General features: G+C 37.2%; 1 protein-coding gene across 2 annotated transcripts in view; it reads left to right on the top strand.

Moving 5' to 3' along the window:
- Window positions 1-210: 210 nt before the first annotated feature.
- The window catches only part of LOC127649526 (SPRY domain-containing SOCS box protein 4-like), a 121,042-nt gene continuing 98,838 nt past the window's right edge, over window positions 211-22,414 (top strand). Inside the window, exons 1-2 of one of the 2 annotated variants that reach the window (XM_052134671.1) lie at window positions 391-1,710; window positions 2,273-2,415. The gene's annotated coding sequence lies outside the window, so the exon portion shown is untranslated. Of the gene's footprint in view, window positions 312-390; window positions 1,711-2,272; window positions 2,416-22,414 lie in introns of those variants that run through there. The other variant, XM_052134669.1, reaches the window with a different exon arrangement.

Genomic DNA, 22,414 nt, shown 5'->3' with positions numbered 1-22,414 from the left:
CAAATCAGTGCACCATGTTGCAAAACTTGCCCTTGTTGAACTTTTCCGTCCATAGAAATGAAATGGACATTGAACACAATACTCGAACATTGCAAACAACAACCTTGAATTGCCACAACAGACTGGAAAACAGCTGTGCAAACATGATTGCAAAACACCTTGACGTAAAGCCTTCTGTGCATGTGTGTGTTTGAACGTGTATCTGTCAGTCTGCGTTTCAACTGAAAGCGCATTGGGGAATGGAATTGGTTGCTACTTCAGACCATTTGGCTATATGTATTAGGGTCGTTTTTATGTAGGCTACAGGAAATGTAAGTCCTTTTTTTACCATCAATTTTATATATATATATATAAAAAAAAATTTAAACCATATTTGTCCTTTTTTAATCATAAATTCTCCTCCCTGCCAAGTTGGTGGCGATATACACAAAGTATACAAATGGCAAAAACAAAAGATGATGTCTGTGAAAGTAGAGATTTATAGTAAGACAAATACATAAATATTGCTTTCTCTCTAACCCACACCTATCTTATCCCTTCAGATTAAACCACTAGTCATATGGATTACTTTTATGCTGCCTTTATATGCTTTTTGGACCTTCAAAAAAAAAATGTTTTATCACCATCCACTTGCATTGAATGCACCTACTGAGCGGAGATATTTTTCTAAAAATCATTGTGTTCTGCAGAAGATATGAAAGTCATAAACATCTGGGGTGGCATGAGGGAGAATATAAATTTTTGGATGAACTATTCACTATTAATGTGCAAAAAGACAAGTATTATACATGTCACAGATTAAATAACGACCCTAACTCTGTATGTCTTAAACCACTAACACATGCACTTGAAATATTCAATATGACAGCTCTTCAATCGTAGACAACCTCCAATAATCATATTGATTAGTACACTAAATATATCATCCATTCATTTTTCATAACAACAAACGCATTATAATTCTTTTTTCACTACAAAATATTTTAAGCCAATTAGCAAGGTCAAGCTGCAGAACAGCCGCAAGGAGACATGTTCCTCACCCCTGGATTGCAAAACCAAAAAGAGATCACTACAGAGTGTATGTATTGACAGCTCTTGATACAAACCGCTATATATACACACAGTGCATCCGGAAGCGCTTCACTTTTTCCACATTTTGTTATGTTACAGCCTTATTCCAAAATTTATTAAATTCATTATTTTCCTCAAAATTCTACAAACAATACTCCATAATGACAACGTGAAAGAAGTTTGTTTGAAATCTTTGCAAATAAAAAAAAAAAGAAAAATGAAAACAAAAAAATCACATGTACATATGTATTCACAGCCTGAAGCACCTTTGGCACCAATTACAGCCTCAAGTCTTTTTGTGCATGATGCTACAAGCTTGACACACCTATTTTGGGGCAGTTTCTCCCATTCTTCTTTGCAGGACCTTTCAAGCTCCATCAGTTTGGATGGGGAGTGTCGGTGCACAGCCATTTTCAGATCTCTCCAGAGATGTTCAATCGGATTCAAGTCTGGGCTATGGCTGGGCCACTCAAGGACAATCACAGAGTTGTCCCGTAGCCACTCCTTTGTTATCTTGGCTGTGTGCTTTGGGGCGTTGTCCCACACACAGCAGTTAGTTCCGGTCCTCGAATCTGATTGGACGAGAGATGTTCCATGAGCATTGATGGTCTGACACCATCAGCACTCCGACACTTCACTGTGTGTATCACTCCGCTTGTCTTCGTGCCGTTCTTGTTGTACTTGTTCATTGAACTGTTGTATATAAGCAATATCACACTCGCAATCATGCGATATGGTCTTAAATCAGCACTGCTGCGATTACCTATGGCACTTGGCCTGCAGCCGAATCACAGCAGTGCTGATGTAGGGCCATATCGCACTCTTGCTTGTGCGACATTGCTTAAATGTTATATTTATATATATATATATATATATATATATATATATATATATATATATATATATATAGATAGATAGATAGATAGATAGATAGATAGATAGATCTCTCTCTCTCTCTCTCTCTCTCTCTCTCTCTCTCTCTCTCTCTATATATATATATACATACATCTGAGCTCAGATCATATAAATACAGTATATATGTATATATATATATATATATATATATATATATATATATATATATATATATAGGAGAGAGAGAGCAATTTAAAAAACTGTCTCGATGCTGTCTTGTGGGTGAATTCATTTGTGGATGACTTCATCGAGTTCATTTGTAAATGAAAAATGTATTTCCCCTCAGGAAAATTAGGCCACTGGTGGGATTTCACTGAGCTTCAGGGTTTAAAGACTGATGGGAGATTCCTCACGTCTTTCTCTTCCTTATACAGAGTATTTTTTAAATTGAAGGCACAATCATCGATGGGGCAGCTAGCTTGGTTGGAGGTAAGAGGCCTTTTAATTTCCTGTTGCTGCAAACGAATACTGTCTGTCTGTCTATCTATCACACAATATCTGTATCAAATGTCATGTCCTAAATATATGAATTTGCACTGTTAGACTTTGATCAATGGGGTTTCAAATCAAATGTCTTTTCTGTGCTGTTTAATGAAGGCCAACATATACAATAATACAGTGTGGGGTTGTCTTCGCCTTACTGCAGGGGGCCATGCTGTCTTTTTGAAGGCCTGATCTGAGCTCAGATGTTCTGGGGTCCCTAGGGATGGGGCCAGGTGCCACATTAAGCCTGTTTTAATTTTGATTCTTTTATGTGGTTCTGTATGAAGCTGAAGGATGCCCTGTCATAAGGGGTGGAGGGAAGCTGCACCACTGTGACAGCGTCCATTTTTCTGTCTGCCTGAACAGACAGGCCGGGCAGTACCAAAGTCCTGCCATCTTTGGATAGATGTTGATACTACAATGTGTCTCTTTATATATCTTTCATTTGATTTTACAATTGTTTTCTTGACCTTTTTTATGACGTTTATTTAAAGAGACACTGAAGAGAGGAAAATTATGTTTACTCATCCCCATGCTGTTTCTAAGCTGTTTGCAAGGGCGTAGATTTTGCTTGAACATTGGGGGTGGGGGGTGTTGTGAAGTCACTACAGTGTGAAGTCTTTACATGTTTCCATTGATCATGGTGTAAATATTGGGGGGGGGGTTGTACTAGCTTGTTATTCATCCCCCCTGGAATCTACAGCCATGGATTGTATGACAGCCTGCATTTTTCTGTGGAACACGAAATAAGATATTATGGTGGTTTCAAATCCTGCTGAGAAGTTCGCAATTACAAGGTCGTAAATCGGAAATAAATAATATTAAATGTGAGTTCAAGTTATTTTGGTTGGAAAGAATGGACCCGTTTTCCATTTTTCTTTCACTCTTTTTCACTTACTAGCAAAGGCAGGAAGCTTTTTTTTAGAAGTGCAAAGCCACGTATTAGGTGTGTAATTGATGCTCAATCTATTTTATCATACTTATCATACACATGTTCCTAATGATGGGAAATGTAGTTTTGTTGCAAATGCTTGTCGCTGCATAAACCAGCTAAATGAGTCTTATTTTTGTTTAAGCTTTATTGTAATTCTTTATTAAAAGTACTAAAAATGCATACCAACTTAAATTGGCTTATACACAAAGTCAGATCTTATTTAGTTTTACTTTTATAATTTTAAACTGGTTTTCACCATGAAAATAGCCATCCATGCTGGCATGGCTCATCTGTCTATTCTGCTGAACAATATATACACCTCCTCATTTAAATCTCTACGATTCTTTGCATTCCTTTTATCTTTCTCATTCTCTTTCTCCCTTTCATCCCCTTTAACATACTTTGTTGGTTATCAAAGTACTTAATAATGAAAATTCCTTTATCTCATTCTTTCATTTCTTACTAAGGTTTCACACTTGTGCTGGTGTCCTTTCAATCCATTTCCCTTCATGTTCACTCTCTCTTCTCTTTCATCCTCTTTCCCCTCAGGAATAATAAAATAGAAATATATGGACATATTCAGAAGAGAGACTGACAGATGTGCTCTTAATATAAAGTCTCTGACTCTCTCTCCCTGTCTCTCAGGAAGAGTAAAGCAAAGCAGAAGGCATAAAAGGGGCTCTGAATTACACACTGGTTGGAAAATGATACTGCCGGCTCTTCTTTCCTTCCGGCGGCTCTAAATCGGTCTTATTCGTAACGGCAGAACAGGATGGATGAGAGCATGGCTGGTCTTTGTGATGAAAAAGAAGCACTCGTCTCCCTGTTCACTGCTTCTCATATTGTATGTTGTGAGGTTGTTGTGCATTTGTGTTGTACATGGGTGCTCATGTTTTGCCTGATAATGTAGTAGTGTCTTTGAGAACATTTATGCATATGTTAGATGCTTTCATCCAAAGCGACTCACACGAGTGCATGTTTGCATCCATCTGCGCTGTTTTGGAATTGTTATTCTTTGTAAACATGCATTAGGTGGACTTCTTTGACCGTTGGGCCGCTCCTCGCTGTTTTTCCAGCATCACAAATGAGACATGATGTGTTTGTCTCCATACATTGTAAGTCAATGGAGTCCAAAACTTTCAAGCTCCAAAAAGAAAAGTTTATTCCAAGGATTTGTAATTAAACTACTCTCATGCTCATGCCTAGGAGACTGCAGATGTGAAGATTTATAGTGAAAAAGGAATTACATTTTGGGCTATTTTTCTCCCAAAACCGGTTGTATCTTTTAGGAAGACATGGATTAAACCACTCGAAGTATTCTTGAAGTTAAAAGAACTTCAATTTAAATGCATCCATGCATGGACACATGTGCTCTGATCTGTTTGTTGCATATAATTTTTTTTAAATTGGGGCGGCTGTGGCTCAGGTGGTAGAGCGGGACGGCTGCTAATCGCAGGGTTGGCGGTTCGATTACCGGCCCACACAAATCCACATGCCGAAGTGTCCTTGGGCAAGACACTGAACCCCATGTTGCTCCCAATGTCAGGATAGCGCCTTGCATGGCAGCTCTGCTGCCATTGGTGTATGAGTGTGAGTGTGAATGGGTGATTGGGACACTGTGTAAAGCGCTTTGGTAACCTCTAAGGTTAAAAAAAAGCGCTATATAAGTGCAGACCATTTACCATTTAAAAGCGCAAAAATGCGTTTGGTCTAAACGGCCCCATACAGTGCATTAATGGTAAAATGTTATCAATGTGTATATATGCTCTGGGAATTGAACCCATGCCCCTGGCCAAAAAATTTACATAATCTTTCCAGCCAAATGGTTGGTTATGTTTTACTTGCTTTCCCTCATTTTTCTATTTCCAGGCAGTCTGTGTTTTTTCAGCTCTCTGCAGAGGTTGAGCGATTGCTCAGGCACATTTGTTGGGGGGTGTGGGGGTTGAGGACAAGAGTCAGCAAGAGTCCATACCACCACACACCCCTCAGCACACACACATTCACATTTATACTCCAATCCCACCCATACAGTCTCACAAACAACAGCATTCAGCACTCTGCAAGCTCATCCCCTGGGAGCCAAATGCTGACATACATTGTGGTTCTGATGCTTTAAAAGTGCCAGGCACATAACAGACCATACCTGACAAAACCTGTCCACATCCACCATGACCACTGACTCACCTGAACTATATTTAAATCAGTGTGTCATACCCCCTAAAGACAGAAAGTCACCCCCAGAAATATATCTGATTTGTTGTTTGTGACTTTCACCCTTGCAAAATGCTAAATGTTTTCCTAGTCCCTGAAAGAAGTAAATGAAATAGTGTCATGAGAGATCTCACCCGTCTCTGGAACGGGTGGTTCTCTGACACTCCCTGCCTGTCAATCATTGTGCACATTCTCAAGTATTTTAGTTGCAGCAAATTATTGAGGTTTAATGCCATTTTTATGCCACTTGCTCATAACAGTTTTCAGTTGAGGGCGCCATTTTGCTGCTGTTGTTTTTGACAATCGCTTCTGATCGATACCAGCTTCAAGGCTCATTTGTTATCTTTGTGTGCAGGGTTTTAGAAAGAGGGGGCATGGCTAATCCAACGGCTCAGCTTGTGGAAATTCTAGAATGGCTTAAATTGCTTACAGCAACTTTAAGTTCAATCGACAGCATTTGTAGCATAATGATGATTACCATAAATAATAATTTCAACTCATCCATCCTTTAAAAAGAGCAAAAAATCAAGGTTACACTGAGGCACTTAAAATGGAAGTGAATGGGGCCAATTTAAAGGCAGAAATGTGAAGCTTTTAATTTTATAAAAGCACTTACATTTATTCTTCTGTTAAATAAAAATAAATGTATTATTTGATCTGTAAAATGGTTTAAATTGTAATTTTTAGTAATTTTAGGGGTTTATGGTTTGTTGACATTACAACGTCATGGCAACAATGTTGTAAAATTGGCTATCCTTTACACAGAAAAGATTAGCAAGCGATGTTATCACACTGAAATCATGTTAACATACATAATGTTTGTCTTTTGGCTATACTTATGAAACCATGAGTATTTTACATGAGTTTACAAAGAAATAAATGAAGGCCTGGGAAAAAGTTCCTAAGTCATTTTAAATGTTAACTTTATATAATGAAAAACCTAAAAGGTTGAAATCTGTTTGTTTTAATTGACATAAGCCCAGGGGAATTAAAATTGGCTGAAGTTAAAGAAACACCCATATAAAGTAATACATAATACTGTCTGAGTTCTAGAGTTGCACAATTCTTTATAAATTGAGAATCAAGATTTTTTTGCTTAGAATAAAGATCATGATTCTCTCACGATTCTGAAGAAAAGAAATGCTTATTTCAGTGATTTACAAAACCTGGACATAATGGTACTAAACAAAGGATCATGTAATGTACTAGTCAAAATGTTCTCCGCTTCAATCTATGCAAAAATACAATAAAGTTGTAAATCAAATATATAAATTAAATTAAGTCCACAAGAGGGCACAACCAATACATTACAAACCAAACAGCACCTTGCTATTATATTTTAAAAAAATCCCGTTAAAAAGTGCATAAAAAAATCAATATTAAATTATTAAAAATAAGTAAAAAGCAGAACGAGCGGGAAAAAGCTTCATTAACATTTTGTGTTGCACTGGTAAGCAAATGTGCAATACAACACTGCTATTTACAATTTTTTTTTTCTTTTTAATAAATAAAATATAAACAATTTAAATTAAAACAATGAGGCTTTCAGTGTTTCTCTCGTAAAAATTGCTTCAAGTTTTTAAATGAATTATTAAAGAGCCAGTAATTAAACAGAGAAAACGTTGCTTTAGGTTTTCAACAACTGTAATTAAACAATTAAAACAATAAAAAGTTATTTAATGCAAATTAAACTACTTAAATATTTGACAGTCTTTACTGTCATTATTAGATATACACTATTAATGATATGATGCAGTAAGAATGTATAAATGCCTATAACAGACAGCATTCAGCTAAAATACATTTAGACGTCGCACAGATTTAACATTTTGAAGAATCTGTCCTGTCTGCTTATACATTAATGACTGTGTTTGCTTTAATATATTGTCAAGACAGAGCAGATTTAATCCCATCTGTTTACACTCTTGTAATTCACTTACAGCTTTGTTTACATTAATATTGGCTAAAGAGGTGTATTTTGATAAAAAAAAAACAGCACATAATCTCATGCAGGATCGCTGCATTCATCACAAGACAAGCGCTCGGGCTGACACACATGTGAGCATTTGAAAACAGGCGGCTGTAGTAAACAGTACATGAGTAGCGAATTTAGTCAGATCTGTGAAATGCCGGTATAGTTTTAGCATCGATCGATCGGTCGGTCGGTATTGAACTGAGCAGACATTCTGTCACACTCCTGGCTAATCATAGCTGCACACTGCAGTTTGTAAACCACTATGCTGGACAAACGTCTTTGGCTGCAGTGCCTTAGTTTATTCAGTGTCTCGTGCAGGAACACTGTGTTTTGTAGATGCCATTAAGTTTCAACATTTAAAAATGTCTTGAAGTGAATTTCAAATTAAAATTTGACAGCCTTACAAAGGCATACCACTGGAATGTACATTGCAGAATCGTTGTCATTTAGAAATGAGATCGGGTATGTGTCTGAATCAGTGCTAGACTGGTAATCTGACATACCTGGTATTTTTCCGGTGGGCCGGCACACTTTGGGGCCGATTAGGGGCGGGCTGGCCATCGGGAGAACCGAGCAGGCCGGTGCGTCGACCTCGAAATGTGCCGAATGGGCAGCGATAAGCTAAAAGGAGACGCCGCGTTATACATAACGGACAACAAAACGGCACCGTGATATGCAGAAAAGGACAGCAACCCCCCCCCCTCACTTGATGACCACTTGACCCTTGTTTTTTATTAATCGCCACTATCTCCTCTGATAGAATACTCTTTGTGATGCTAGCAGATGTAGGCTTATTTACATTTAGATGACAGGGGATGAAGATTTTATTGTCGCTGTCCAGACAAGTCTTGTTTAGGTTGATTGAATGGGTGTTATAAAATGGCCTCTTGGCAAAAGAGAGGATAATTTAAGATGTGTTTGCATGATAGCTCTTAAATGAAGTGTGTACGTGCAACGTATGCATGTTTGTGTGTGTGCAGACATATATCATTCTTTTATATCTAAGCGATTGCTGTGTCTGTGTTCTGTCAAAGCATTCATTTTCTGCAAGGTCATGTGTAAATGCTTGCCTTATAGATGGCTCACCCAGACGTCTTTGTGCTTCTGTGTGTGTGTACTTGTCTTCTGCTTATTGATCGCTCCAATTTATTTATTTGTAAGTGGGTTTTGTTTTTATTTTGGTAAATGCGTGTTTTGTGTGCATTTGAGTTTGTTTTGCTGTATAATTGCATTTGGGTCACATGTATACTGCACTGAAGTGATATCACACACAGGAAACAGCATCCCTTAAGAGGACCATTAATCATTAACAATGCTCGGAGCAGAGTTCACCTAACAGAGCACAACCCCCTTCATTTTCATTTATTTATTCATTCATTTTTCACGTTCGGGAGAACAAAACTGGGTGAAAACCCTGCGTGCCTATGCCAAACTGGCTGTGTTCTGCTTCAGATATCTACATCCTTGGTTTCGTGTAAATTCCAAAGGCATTGTTGTACCCTTGAAGGGCACTGAGGGTCATTCCAAACAAAAGTAAGAAAATATTTTTTTTCCACAAAGGACCCTTTCACAAGACTGTTAGCAAAGTGTACATACATTAATGCCATGTTCCCTTCAGAGTGCCCTCAACAATGCATTCAACTGAAATTCGGCCGAATCTTCTTTGTCCCAGTAAACTGGTTCTTGCCTACATAATTGGTACTGATGCTCTTATAATGAATTTATCACATGGCTGGGGTAAATTTGACTCAATGTTTCACTTTTGTTTTTGTGAGGCCAAATATTATTACAGTGTCTACTCATTTTGATCGAGTGCAACAAAGGGAATATGGGCATTTACTATCACTTGAATTTAAATGAACCATGCTCTTCAGAACAATGTAAAAATTTAATTCTTGGTTTACCTCTCTCATCAACAAGGCATTTCCGTCCTCAGAATTGACGCTCACTGGATGTTTTTTGTTTTTGGCACCATTTGGAGAACATTCTCGAGACTTGATCAGCAGTTACAGTGGCACCAACAATCATCCATGTGATTATCTAATCAGCCAATTGTGTATCAGTTGTGCAGTGCATAACGTCATGCAGATACAGGTCAGGAGCTTCAGTTAATGTTCACATAAATCAACAGAATGGGGGAAAAAAATTAGATCAGTGATTTGGACCATGGCATGATTGTTGGTGCCAGCTGGGCTGGTTTGAGTATTTCTGTAACTGCTGATATCCTGGAATTTTCACGCACAACAGTCTCTATAATTTACACTGAATGGTGCCAAAAACAAAAAACATCCAGTGAGTGGCAGTTCTGCAGTTGGAAACGTCTTGTTGATGAAAGAGGTCAGAGAATGTCAGTTTGATGTATTTAAATGTGTTTTTGTTTTGTGTTTAATGCACCAGCAAAGTACAGCTGATTATTTGTGGTGATAATAAGCCCATTGCTGAATATTATATGCTATTTGCATAACATAAATAATATGTTACATTAAACATGTAATGATGTGAATAGACACACAATATCAGTCTGGCACACTCTAATAAAATGAAAGCTAGCTAGCTATATTTATCTAATAATATCAGAGATCTATCTGTCTGTCTGTTTCGCTTTCTATCCATCCATTTCTCCATCTGTGGGATTTTTATGGTTAATGCCGTTTTATATTCTGTGGTCTCTTTGGTAGATTTGTTATACAGCACAATGGTGCACACCCACATTTTCAGCCTTCTGGGTTCCGGAAGTATTTTTCCCATTCATTTATTCCATAGACTTTTCATAAAATCCTCCATTAAAGAGTTGTAAAGCATGAACCAAACCAACCAGCTCAAAGGTGAATCGCAACAGTACAGTCTTTGTTTTAAAGCAAAAAAGTATTTGAAAGTCCAACAAAAAGAGAAAGGTACAAGTGTTAGCACTTACTGTCTTCCATAGGGGCACAGACAATCCCATGAAGCATTGTGAATTACGTAATCGAATATAAAACTTTGGGAATATGTAAAGTTATTGATTAAGTTGTTGATTATACTGCAAGTATAGAAACAATGTGGTTTATGTTTAATGCAAATATTCCAATATACACAAATAATATAGAAGTATTTTGTGAGTGCAGGGAGATCGACTCGTTTGCTTCATTCAGAACTTTATTTCCAGGTTCAATTTATATTTTGAAAAGACTAAAAAAAAACTAACACCACGATGTGGGTTTATGTTTTCTCTTTTAATTGTATAATGTAATTGAGTGTGTGACCATGGTTTAAGCAAAATGCTAAATTTCAAGGATTATTATTGCCGTTTTCCTTATTACATGACGTGTTGTTCTAAAAGCAAAAAGAAACAAATGAGACATGGAATGTAGGCGGTCATCCACACAGCCTGACCGAAGAAAAGCAGGCGCGTTTACTCGCTGCCAGCTTGTGAAGAATGAGCACATGCTGCACAAGTCTGTTGAGTATACTGAAGTCTCTACATTTTTTCATAAACTTTTTGTTTAGCCTTCATTCAGCTCATGAAAACATTGCATGATCATGAGGAAATATTACATCAAGATGTAGATTGGAATGCAGGTGCGGAATTTATATTATAAAATAGTCTACTCCTCTCTCAGTGATTATCCCTCCGCGTGCCGTAGGTTGCAGACCCCTGATGTAGTTGTTCAACAGTAAATCCACTATTAAAGTGGGTTTTTAAACAATGAATTGAAATAACACAGCAAAAGGCTTCAACAGAAGAATATCCCATTGATGAACAACCTTATGATAGGTCTGTCTTTAAAGGTTTATAAGTTAGCATTGAAAATCTATTATACTATGGAAGAAATTAATGGGAATTTTACCTACATAACTAGACAGTTGAGCTCAATTCAAACTTGATACACATTGACTGTTGCGTATTAAACATTTTTATTCATTTATACTCCAAGCCGTAAATTGTTTTTAATGACATCATCCAGTGGTTTCCCATATTCAGAAAAGATGATAAGAGAACGATCACGGCTTTCGTTTGCGCTGATAGCCTTACTGAATCTCTGCTTACATTCCACCTCATAGGTCTCTGACTAATTCAGGCTGCACCTATTGATTTCAGGATGGGTCACCTTTAGCAACATGCTATTGTGCTTCAGGGAAGAGAGAAGATAGCAGTCAGTTTGTGTGAAGATCAAGAAAGTAAAAGAGAATGAGAGGTGGTAGAGAGAAGAGAGATCGAGGAGAGAGTATGAAAGCCATCGAAATGAGAGAGAAGCATGATTTCATGTCTTTTACCTCACATAGAAAAATTTATTGTCACTTTCAGCCACTGACTTACTTTATGAATATAAGAATTTAATTTAGAGTAACTCAGGTGCTCATTTAAAAAAAAGGAAGACACATTTTTTTTTTTTTTTACAAAAGTTTTCAATGTAGTACCAATCAAGGTTACACTATGGTATGCTACTAGTAGGCAAGCACAAGCCTCAGAGCCAGTATTATCCACCATCCCAAGGGAAGATTGTAGGGCTTTTATAAAGCTATCCATTACTGCATTACCCTCATCAAGTACTTTTCACCTGCAGAAGATGTGGTAAAACAACCTGACCTGGAAAATGGTCTTCAAAAGCTTTTAATGGTTCTCTGCTAGCCACCCTGCTACTTTATATGTCATTTGTGATCTTGTCTATTTTGATCAGGTATTCGGAGCTCTATGGCAATAAATACAATTTCCATTACAGAAGGTGTTATACGAGACATTCCAGTATACACAATGCAGCTAAATATGGTTGTCACCAACTCTTTGGAGTTCTTAAATGGATAGTCCACCCAAATATAAAAATAATTTCATTTACTCTCCTTTATGTGGTCTCAAACCCATGTGACTTACTTTGTCCCATGGAATTCATATGTTGGAATGCTAGGGACTGACAGCCTCAGTCACTATTCACTTTCATTGCACAATTTCTTTACTGTAATTTCTCCCACCTGCCCTCTGATGTAGCGCTAACCTATATATTCTAGCCAAGAGAGAACATGCTTAAAAAGGTAACACCAAATGGGTTTAAGTGCTAGCTAGCATCCAGTAGTTCTGCACAATTATGACAAAATCATGACTGTAATTTGTTTTGTTTTGTTCATAGATGTTGTAATTGTAATTGGCAAAATATTGTAATAAACGGAATGGATAATATTCTTTAGTGGGCAGGCGTGAAGAGTGACATTGTAAGGATGTGAAAACTGTGGAGAATCAGAAGAAAAAAAAACGTATCACAGTCACATGAAAAGAGAAAAGCGTCATTTGATAGTGATTACACACCTGAAAACTTAAATTGTAAGTGAACAGAACTGCTCATAAATGTCTAAAAACCCACAATGATGCCGTGAACTCTTTATTTACCATCCCCTTTACGAAGACCTGAAACAATACATAAATGAATTAACAGTTATTAGCTTTAATTGACCTTGGAGCAAATATGTGTCCTCGCTGATGTTTATCATGCTCATTTGGGAATGAGGGCTGACACAATTTAATTATAGTATGCTCTGCTTGACATTTATATAAAAAAATATATATAATTTAAGAAAGAAAAACACTGTGTATCATCTCTAGGTACACCTTGTAACCCAGCAACATCGTGTATTTACATTTTTTTTTATCATTTTGATTAAATTCAACTTAAAACTACTCAAACATACATTACTCCTGTAGGCTCTCGTTGGAAAATAGCAAACAGTGTAGGCAACAAATAGTCAGAGTGTAGGCAACCTGGCAACAGCTGCCAAGACAGAATTGGTCAGAAATGCTTTTAAAATGGGATTTAGCGAAGGGTCAATTATTGTTGATTACATATAGAATTTATATTAGATTTTTGTTCAACACCATGCCATATTCTTTTTTATCCCAGTTTTCTCCCAATTTGGAATGCCCAATTCCCATTACTTATTAGGTCCTTGTGGTGGCATGGTTACTCCTGTCAATCCAGGTGGCAGAGAACAAGGCTCAGTTGCCTCCAATTCTGAGATGGTCAATCTACACATCTTATCACTGTGCATAACACTGGAGACTCACAGCACGGGAGGCTCATGCTACTCTCCACGTTCCACGCACAACTTACCATGTGCCCCATTGAGAGCGAGAACCCCTAATCACGACCACAAGGAGGTTTACCCAATGTGACTCTACCCTCCCTAGCAACCAGGCCAATTTGGTTGCTTAGGAGAACTGGCTGCAGTCACTCAGCACGCCCTGGATTTGAACTCGTGACTCCAGGGGTGGTAGTCAGCGTCAATACTCGCTCAGATACACAGATCATCATGACATATTCTTTATATTGGCTACACATAAAACAAGCTGAGAACTTTTGAACTGAATTACTTTGCTACTGTTTTATAACCTTCATCAGTAAATCAACTTCACATTATCACTTAGCAAAACAAAACTAATAAACGCAGAAAGAGCAATACGACAATGTTATTATTATCTCTCCCAATACAATTGCTGAAGCTTTCACTCACTGCAAGTTTACACTGTTTGAGCCCTGCCATTCAGCTCAAGCACTCTCACAAATGCATTATAAAAGAAGCTATGTTTGGTCATGTTTTTAGCACAAATTTGCTTCTCACAACAAACAGAAGTGAAACTTAACAGAGCAAGTATATGAGCATCAGTGACTGTTTAAATCTTGCACATTACGATCAATTGTCATTATTGAGAAGACTAGATGCTGATTTAAGCATCTCCAATTTGCCATTGCCATCTATTGCTCAACGGACATATCTGGGATTGTTAGAATACTCATAGAAACCTTTGATGCAACAGGAGTAGACTGAAATAGAATACTGGAATGCTGGAATCATCCGTTTTCACACGTAGATAATCGCAGCAGCTGTGATTGTAATTTAGATTGCTTTATCGATTAATTGTGCAGCCCTAGCATCCATGTTTCTTGTTTACGGTTGTGAGATGCTAAAATGTTGCTACGGTTATCAGTAGTCAATTTCATGAGACATTCCTGTATTCGGTGGACATTTTCTGAACGATATTTTACTGCATTTGAACTTTACAGTGTGTACTTGCCCAGTTTAATGAACCCTAAATATTTGGTGCAAATTTGTTTTGTTTTTTACAACTACCAATGTGCATAGGCAAAGTTAACTAGCCTTCACAGCTGGGAAAATTACAGTTTAGTTTAACACCTCTGAAATACAACATGCACAACAAAATAGGAAACACTTAGAATGAGGAGACAAGAGGTTAGAAACACAGCTATCAAACTGTCACAAAATCTGTATTTTTATTGTACTCTTACTAACAGGGGAGTCATCAGCTCTCCCTGTGCTACTGACTGTATCTCTGTGCCCTAGTATACAAAGTACTTGTCATTGGTAAATTCAGGTAGAGCAGACGACATGTAGACTTCACGCTCCAGACACCAGGGGCCTGGAAGTGCCGAGCGCTGTTTCCAAGCCCCCTGGGAAATGTAGCAGTGAATTGACAGGCCTACTGCCATTGTGGGGCAACATGAGATGTCTGTAGAGCACTTATTATACCTAGCTCTTATTTGTCCTACTTTTCTTCCCCATACATTTCTCTCTCACCTCTATTTCCACATAATGAAAGCCATTCCCAGCATGTATTGAGATACGATCTTTCCATGCCATCACTTCATAGTTGTCATGGAAACATATATATGCACTAAGGTTTTAGGGTCATGATGGAAACAAGATCCATTTTTGCCTGTCTTCATTTTTGATGTGATATTTTGAATGAGGGTTTGTTTCGATAAACCCTTGCTTGTGTATGAATAGTTCGACTTTTGCTTATTTCTTGCTTCCACGTTCCCTTCCTATTTACAAAAAACACAATATACTTGTATCTTATTTGATATCAAGGTCAAATATATTAAAATTAAGCCATTTTGGTGCAAAATCCGTTAAGCTTTTTGTAGTCTGAAAAAATTTTATAAAAAGGATTAAAATCAAATTCATGTGTAGTTAGAAATTCAATCAAAGTTTGTTTAATTTTTTAAAAAAATTTTTAATGCTTTAAGTCAGGGTCTGAAATCATTAACTGCCAAGCTTCAAATAAGGGTAACATTTCTATTTGGCCGCTGAATTTCACAGAGTGAGTGGCGGGTGCTTTTTCCTTTCCATTAATGTCTGTGTGAGCTTATGAAAGTGAAACTTTCCTGTATTGTCCTTAAGGGGGCTCTGTAGGCTGACAGTCAAGGTTGCAGGTGTTTAAACTAAACGGCCCTGAACTGGTTTTCCGCTGCTCATCAATATACTCCGTTATCTGTACATCTAGAAGCAATATCAGGGCTCGACATTAAGCATTGTCATGTGCTTGTCCTTCGGACAAGTAAACTGGTCTTTCACTTGTCCCAATAAAAAAAAAGTTACTTTTCTGGAGACAAAATCAAAAGAATGGGAAAAAAAAAAAAAAAAAAGAAAACAAAAAGCCTCCATCGTCATAATTTAAACCTAATAGTGATTAAGAACACGGTGCAGAAAGACGGTAAATCATTACTCACCCTCAAGCCTGTATGAATTTCTCTTCTGGGGAACACAAAATTTGATTTTTAGCAGAATATTAGTCACAGTCACTATTCACTAACACTGCATATTTTTTTCCTTAAAATAAAAGTGAATTGAGACTGAAACTAACATTCTCCCTAACATCTCCTTTTGAGTTCCATGGAAGACAGACAGTTAGACAGGTCTGGAACAACATAAAGGTAATGACAAATATTTTGGTAACACTTTACAATAAGATTCCATTTATTAACATTAGATAAATAATTAGCTATCTAACAATGAACAATATTTTACGGCATTTATCAATCTTAGTTAATGTTAGTAACTAAACAAATATACCGTTTAGTTGTTGTATAAAATAATTGTTCATTTAGTTAATAGTGCATTAACTACTGTTTACATATACAACTTTTTATTTTAATGTATTAACATTAACCAAGTTTAATAAATGATATACAAGTGGTGTTTATTGTTAGTATATGTTAACTGATGTAGTTAACTAATGTTAACAATTGGAACCTTTTTGTAAAGTGTTACCAATTTTTAATTTTTAGGTAAATCATCTCTTTGAGAGTAAAAATTCATTCTCACCAGTTGCATTAAAAATGGCTGTTTTAATATTGACAAAATGCATTGAAAATGATAAAAACCTGAGAGTTAAATACTCTATTATATACTTATTAAAATTGACTGATTCACGTGGCAGAGAATACACACATTAGATGGAGCTCTGGAAAGATGAGAGATGTAATGGGTGAATAAGTCTGTTTAAGCGTTTTTCTTCACTCTACACGTGGTATAATTACACAATGCGTTTTTGCAATTTCTGCCTTTCTTGCTGTACTATGAGGGAACGCCATGATGTCACGAGACAAAATTATATCTCTCCAACGTTGCACTCTTGCAATGAAGACAGCTTTGTTGATTATAAAAAGGAGCAATTGTTTTATTGCATCGCTCACTTATAAAAAGACTGGGTACATTCACATGTCAGTAAATATGTGCTTCCCCAGTGCTCTCTCTCACAAGCTGCTAAACACTGCACTACGAGTGAAGGCAAGAGGGAGCGAGTGCAACGTGAAATTTTGAAAGTGAAATATGCAGGAATGTTTAAAATTTTGCTCAATCTCGTGCTATTGATCTACATTCATTATTGAGATGTTAATCAGGCTACTTGTCCTGTCGGGCAAATAAAATTGCCCATTCAAAATTCCACTTGTCCCGGACAAGCACTAATGTCATGCCAAATTAATGTCGAAGACTATGTTCAGGACTGTTCATGCCATCTGGAATTACCCAACACCACAAACACAAATTCTCCAGTGATGCCATTAGAATACCGGAACTGAAAGATTTTTATGATGTGCATTTCCGTTAACGGTTCTGGAACCAAAGTTAGGTTTTGGTGTGGACCAAAACCTGACTAAAAAAATCCAGTCAGTGTTTCTTGCACAACTATTCAATGGTGCAGTCAATATATAGCAGGAGACACAAAGCACGACCGGTGTAGTCCAATAGAGCACAACAGCCTGGATTCAGAAGTAAAAATCATATACATTTTTTATTTCAATGATAACTTTGATTTTTAAATATTTAACATTTAGACCTACTGTAAACTCTGAGGTTGTACATCTTTGTTGAAGCCAACTGAGCCTGCCAAACAAGTCCAGCAGCAACTTCCTCTTCCATATCACACTGTGAATGATGCAATCGAGTCAGTCTCCTTACACTTTCAAACTACATTTACATTTGTATATATCAGAATTCTTTGCAGTAAACTTGCAATATATTTTGTCTTTACTTAAATAAAACTATTGATTTTAAGTTGTTGATTATATTGCCATTGTTTTTTTTACTCTGTCATTCGCAGTGCTTCATGGGACTGTAGATTGTAGACCCTCGTGAAAGATGGCAAGTACACAGTCTTATACCTTTATTTTCTTCATCCAATTTTCAAATGCATTTTTGCTTAAAAACAAAGTATGTAATATTGTGATTCATCTTGGAGCTGGTTGGATGGTTCATTACTTAGAACTTTCATGAAAGATTCTGTAAAAAGCTTATGGGAAAAATACTTTAGGAGCCCAGATGGCTGAAAATGTGGGCAGGCACTGCTGCACTCTATTGCCAAACAAATGACTCTGAGCAGTTTCTTTTGAATCTAAACCTTGAGACAAAACAGCAACAATTGTAGTCTGATACCCAAACAAAGGACACTTTTTATGCATTATTTTTAGTGATGCAACAACTACAACGCTATTAGTTGTGTTTAATACCTGAATGAATGACTCTTACGAGTCTGCTCTTTTTAGTAAAAAGACTAATGAATCATCAGAGCTGACTGGATAAATGTGACTGAATTAATTGACTTGTACTGTATATAAGTAAACTAAAATTATAATGAAAAATATTGTCCTTGTACTCAAATAGTTCGCAAAAAGCTTAGAGTATTAACAGCTTCTGCTGAGTGATTCCAGCCAGGTCTCCTAAGCAACCAAATTGGCCAGGTTGCTAGGGAGGGTAGAGTCGCATGGCGTAACCGCCCCATCTGAGGGTTGTCCCCCCCCCTAAAATATCATTAAAATATGTGTATTGTAAATAATATAATGATATATTCTTAAAATAATTGTTTAAGAAATAAAATAATACAAATGCAAATGGGGCAACAACAAAAAACCCCTTCAAAAATTGCTCTTGAGAATTGTTATGTTTATTGTCCCCCCCAACATTTTGATGAAATTTTCGCCCCTGCTTGCAGGCAATGCTTGCAAAGGGACAAATCAAGAGAAGACAGAAGATTTTAGCACAGCTGAATCGACTTCTCTAGTGTACTTCTACTCTCAAAAATAAACCCATTTCGTGGATGAAAAGCTGCAATACCAAACTGCTAGATGTTCTTTTTGCACTAAAGAATTAATGTCCAAAGGGCAGAACACTCCCTGCTTGGTGTTAATGACTACCCAATTTTTTTTTATAACATAGCATGACCCTTCAGTTCTTTTGAGGTAAAAGAACAACCTCTGTAACAGGTCTTGTGAATGTCTTTTGGGTACCTTGAGCTGTGGTTCTTATGGCAACGTTACGTATGGTCCAATCCTGGCTAGGAATGACAGAAGTTACCACTTCCATAGGCTGTGCATTGCAGGCAGCTTGACTGTCCTTCAATAGAACAACTTCACCTTCTTGTAATTTGTGGCATTTCTCGTTCCATTTTTTGCGACTCTTTAATGTTGGTAGGTAATCTTTTTTTTTTACCAGAGCCAGAACTTTGTGGCAAGGGCCTGTACTTGGATCTTCTCAGTCAGTGGAGCAATGTTTCCAAACTCCCCTTGTGGGTGCAGAACTCAGCTGTTAATGATGGCAGAAACATCCACCATAAGCATACACAGAACTTCATGGGTGAGAGGCATATGTTCTTTTAGCAGGATACAATCAAGGATTCTGTGTGCCACTCCAAATCATTTGTTCCCAGGAACCTCCCATGTGCGAAGAATGAGCTGTGTTAAACTCCCAGGAACAGCCCTGCCGACTTAAGTATCTGTCTTTCTGTTGTAGCTTATTCAGTTCAAGCTCTTTGCTTGCCCCCACAAAGTTTGTGCCACAGGCAGGTCCACCAATATTTTTTCTCCATTTTTCCACGGAGATTATGGCAGGTGACACAGTTGTGTAAAACAGAGCTGATCAGTCCCCCGGATGATCCAGAGGCCAGCACTCCTCAGGGCTCCCTCTGTGAAACGACGGCCTTGATGTTTCACTTGCTTGTAGTGACACACAATATGGAGATGTGGTTGTGTTTGGGTAGAACCAACGGATTCTTCTCAGAATCAACGTATGCAGGGCTTAAACCGGAAGTGCGTCAAAACTAAATGAAACACCCATTTTTAAATGTTACTCTTTCATTTATAGTTTCTATTCATAAAACATTCCTTTTCATAACAATAGCCTAAAAATATTTTAATAATTATTATTATTTTTATTATACAATTATTAAAAAAAAAAAAAATTATATATATATATATATATATATATATATATATTTATTTATTTTTTTTTTTACTTTTTTTCTTTTACCAGATGCTGGATTTTTAGGCTACATTAATTTTGGAATATGTTTTGGTAGTATTTCAATTTTATTTTTGTCTGTGCCTGTATAACAACATTATTCTGGAGACAAGAGGTGTGAAGCATAATGTGAAATGTTAAGCACACGTTTTGCAGTGAATAATAAATACAAATTCAAACTAAAATGAATATTGCCTGCAAGTAGGTGAAATTCCTGATAGACTTACATGACTTTTTATGATAGGACATCATTATTTAGTTAAATAATAATAATGCTAAATTTATACAGCGCTTTTTCAGAGCTCAAAAACACATTCTCTAATTTAGAAAAAGATGGAGCAGGTTTCAGTTTCTTAATTTTACTTGAGGAATATTCCTCATAGATTAATACTATTTGGAGCATTTAATGCTTTCTGGAGCATTTAAAAAAATATATTTAATTTTTTTAAAATAAAGTCTTAACTATTTAATTAACTTAAATTGAATGTGGTCAATTTTAAAATACGGCTAGACGAGCTCCGACGTTAAATCATTTTAGGTCAGGAATTTAACATCACAGTCAGGTTTAGGCTACAAAAATATACTTGAGAATCACACGTGAATTGTCTGATACATTAACATAGACATTTCAAGAAGTGGAAGTTGTATATCATGTTGTATTTTAGTTAATATAACACTTGACAAGCTCCAGGTGCACACAATTAACAGAAACCACAAACTGAGTCGAGACCACGCCCATCCGATCTGAAATCACTATGTGTGCATTTTCATTCATAATGTAACATTTGTTCAGTGTCAGCTGTGACAGCTACCAATTCCTTACAGAAATGGAGGAGAACTCCCAACAAGCTTTTATTCAGATCTGGGCCTGTTAAGACATTGTTGAGTGAAATGCCATGCTGTTGTGCACTGAAGTCAAAAACCACTCTGATTTTATCTGGCTTTTTTGGGTGGGAGACTCCAAAGATTGGCAGGATCCAACACTCCACTCTATCCATCAGTGATAGTGTGGATTCTGCATGGTCATTCTCCAGGATCTTTTCCATGAATGAGACAAACTTTTTTCAAGCTTGCTCATGGTTGTTTGGAAGTAGTTGTTTTGGTACTCTGAAAAGCAACCCACCTGTTTTCCTCATCCTTGTAGACATCAGAATCCATGATCTTTAAAAATATTGTGTCTTCAATTGATGGAACAAGATCATTGTCAATCTCAGTTCTCTTGAACACATTGCAACCAAGATTGAGTTCTGAGCACTTATACATGCTGTTTTTGCATGTTCCATGTGTGCGATCTTGAAGCTCCCCACTGTGAAGAACTTTCCCTTTCAGGTCTATGAAGCTTGTGCAGGGCAAAAGGAAAGTGGTTCAACAATTTTCTAGTACAGTGGTCATTATGGTGTTGACACTCAGTATATGGGTGTTCCCCAAGCACACCTCTCCAACTACGACCCAGCCCAAGTCTAACTTTTAAGCAAGGGAACATCAGGTGGGCCATTCATTTTTTGTCTGAATTTATGGCACACTAATAATGTCTCTCCCTAGTAAGAGAAGGATCTGGACATTGGGATTGAGCTTGGGAATATAGCTTGGGACTGATTTCAGGTTAGTGTGATTCAGAGCTACGTTTACATCTGTTGGCAAGTATTTGATTGCACTCAATGAGTGGTGGTAGAGCAAAGGAAACCCCTCCCCCTCAGCTGGTTGGATCAGAAAGTCTTCAGCCTTCCTGCCAGACCTGTTGTCAACTCCAGCACGTTCAAAGTGAATAAGGGATAGAATTGCTCTACCGCAGTCCACTTGAATAGTGGTAGTTTGGGGTATTTGGGGAGGTGGGCCAGGATGCATGGCAGTAGCATGCCAATTGCCCTCACGTTCAGGTAACCACTACATTACAGTCCTTGGCTAAATGTGTAGTAGATATGCAACACTTATAGCATATTCCATTCTTATGGAGGAAGGCTTTTCTCTCTTCAATAGATTTAGCTCTGAAGACATGGCATTTCTTTAAAGAGTGAGGTCTATTTGTGTATTGGACAGTTCCTCGCTGGATGTCATACACTCTTTTGTGAGATGTTTGTGTTGCGGTCAGTGTCACTGGAAACATCTGTTTTGTGAACTAACAATGGGATTCTCGCGATTCCTGGAATTGGTATTTCTTTTGAAGGAGCATCGCTGCTGCTAGAAATTCTAGAAACTAGAGTAAATTCTGATTAGGTCCTCATAACAAATAAACTTTAAAAAGAATAAGAACGGGGGAAAAAAGC

The sequence above is a fragment of the Xyrauchen texanus genome, chromosome 9 (assembly GCF_025860055.1).
Source record: "Xyrauchen texanus isolate HMW12.3.18 chromosome 9, RBS_HiC_50CHRs, whole genome shotgun sequence".
NCBI classification, from domain to species: Eukaryota; Metazoa; Chordata; class Actinopteri; order Cypriniformes; family Catostomidae; genus Xyrauchen; species Xyrauchen texanus.
The sequence above is the reverse complement of the archived record's forward strand: the minus strand, read 5'-3'. Positions and strand labels throughout refer to the sequence as shown.